The sequence below is a fragment of the Suricata suricatta genome, chromosome 5, assembly GCF_006229205.1.
Source record: "Suricata suricatta isolate VVHF042 chromosome 5, meerkat_22Aug2017_6uvM2_HiC, whole genome shotgun sequence".
NCBI lineage: Eukaryota > Metazoa > Chordata > Mammalia > Carnivora > Herpestidae > Suricata > Suricata suricatta.
In genome coordinates this window covers 3,909,636-3,911,930 of record NC_043704.1, presented here as the reverse complement: position 1 = coordinate 3,911,930, position 2,295 = coordinate 3,909,636, and positions in this window count along the sequence as shown.

The window sequence follows — 2,295 nt, the reverse complement described above, 5'->3', positions numbered from 1 at the left end:
AGACAGGCTGATTGTTTTCAGTGTTCACATAGCATTAAAAATTCTTTTTAAGTTTTTTATTTTTGAGAGAGTGTGTGTGAATGGGGGAGGGGCAGAGAGAGAGGGAGACATGGAATCGGAACCAGGCTCCAGGCTCTGAGCTGTCAGCACAGAGCCTGATGTGTGGCTCGAACCCACAAACTGTGAGAACATGATATGAGCTGAAGTTGGCTGCTTAACCAACTGAGCCACCCAGGTGCCCCTAGTGGCAGGCAAGTGTGCCCACTTACCCAGTTCCCGAGTGGGTCCACTTACTCAGTTCCCGAGTGTCCCACCCCCACAGGTCCCACGTGTCCCACCCCCCCCCAGGTCCCCAGCGTGCCCACTTACCCGGGCCCTGAGCGTGATCACTTACCCAGGTCCTGATAAAACCCAGGTTTTATCAGCAAAGGTTTAGTTGCATAAATTCTGGCACAGCCACACCACGGAATAGGGCACCTCCACCCCCTGGAAGAACGAGGTTAGTTTGCACGTACAGGGAAAACACCCCAGATCTTCTACCTCATGCAGTGAAAAAGCACAATTGTTTTTTTAATTTTTTTCCTGGTGCACACAGGGTGCCAGGCATCATACAGGGCTGGTGACACGGGGACGCCCCCATGCTGGGTACGCTCCTGGAGGGACAGACAAGAAGCACAGGCGTCTGTGAGCAGGGGTGGGGAGCAGTGGCCTCCGTGCTGGAGAGCAGCTGGGGGTCATGGGTGTGAGTTAGCGTCGCCCTCCTCCCCGCTTCCTGCAGGAGAGAAGGGCAGAGGGGCCAGACTCTTCCCACTGGGACAGGAGCAGGAGACCCTGTGCAGGCAGGCAGAGGAGCAGGTCGCCTTGCTCTTGGGGCGCCTGCCCACCCCTTCCAGTGATGGGCGCTGTGGGTGGGGGTCACGGGCAGAGGGCGCGCAGGGGCCGAGTTGGGGTGGCCACAGGGAAGGCATCTCTGAGAATGGGCACCTGAGCAGAACCCAGGAAAGTGTAGGAGGGAGAATGTGGCGGTCCAGGACAAGAACATTGCAGGCAGCGGGAAAAGTGACTGAGCCAATGAGTGAATGAGTGAATGAATGAGTGAATGAACCAACAAAGGAAGGAATGAGGCCATTCCTGGCAGGGGAGCACCCCCGAAGTACCCCGTGGGTGCTGCTGTGGTGTTTTTCTGCACCCGCCCATCCCTTCCCATCCGGACACAGTGAAGGTGCTGGAGGCCCCGCCTGGCGTCAGGCCCGAGTCCTCAGGCTGCCACCCTGCCTGCACAGAGGGCGAGAATGGTGTGCACACGTGTCTTTGGGGGGCTAGTGTTCCCCGGGCACGTGTGATGCCCTAGTTCAGGGCTCCTTTCTGAACCTGGCGGGTAGATAAGATGGTTGTTTCTGAGCCAGAGAACACCCCTCTCACCTCTCTGCAGCCGACCTGCCTGGTCCCCAAAGTGCTGATTAACGGAGGCCAAACAGGGAAGGAGGGCAGGGCTCCAGGGGTGGGGGGTGGAGGGCGGGAGGCCGGTGTGTGGACAGGGCTTCAAGAGGGGTGTGGGCGGTAGGGGTGGGCGGGGTTCCAGGGGCAGGGATGTGGGGGGTGGGGTGGGGAAGAGGGGCGGGGTTCCAAGGGCGGGGCGTGTGGGAGGCAGGGCTCCAGTGGGGGTGGGTGGGTTTCCAGGGGTGGGGGGGGGCAGAGTTCCAAGGGCAGGGATGTGAGGGGCAGCTCCAGGGGGGTGGGGGTTGGGGTGGGCGGGGCTCCAGGGGCGGGGATGTCGGGGGCAGGGCTCTGCCCCTATGTCCCAGGAAATCCACTGGCTGTGGCAGCCCTAAGGTGGCTCCTACCTGCCCTTTGCCGGTGACCCGACCCACAGCCCACGGCCCGGGAAGGGGTGGGCAGAGGGGCCTCCAGGCAAGGACATCCCCTCCCCTGCCGCGTGGACGCCCTCTGTCAGACCAGCGGGAGGAGGGCACCTGCCCAGTCCACCTCTGGGGAGAGCTGGGGGCGCGGGGAGGGCTGATTCAGAGCCTGATGTGGAGCCGCACAGACGTTTGCGCAGGGGGAGTGTTGGGGAGAGCGGTTATTGGGCATTCGCCCCGCCCCCCTGCTGCCTGTTCTGACTCTGTCTCCCGGGGCAAGTCTTGGTCATCAGCCTCCAGGCCACTGAGGCTACTGATGCTCCCGTTGCCAGCATCTGGGGGTCTTTCTGCTTCTTTCTAGTGTTGTGATGCCTGTAGGCTGTAGGGCCCGCCCATGGCGCTGGGACTGGGGGTGGGGGGCTGGGGGGTGAGGGGG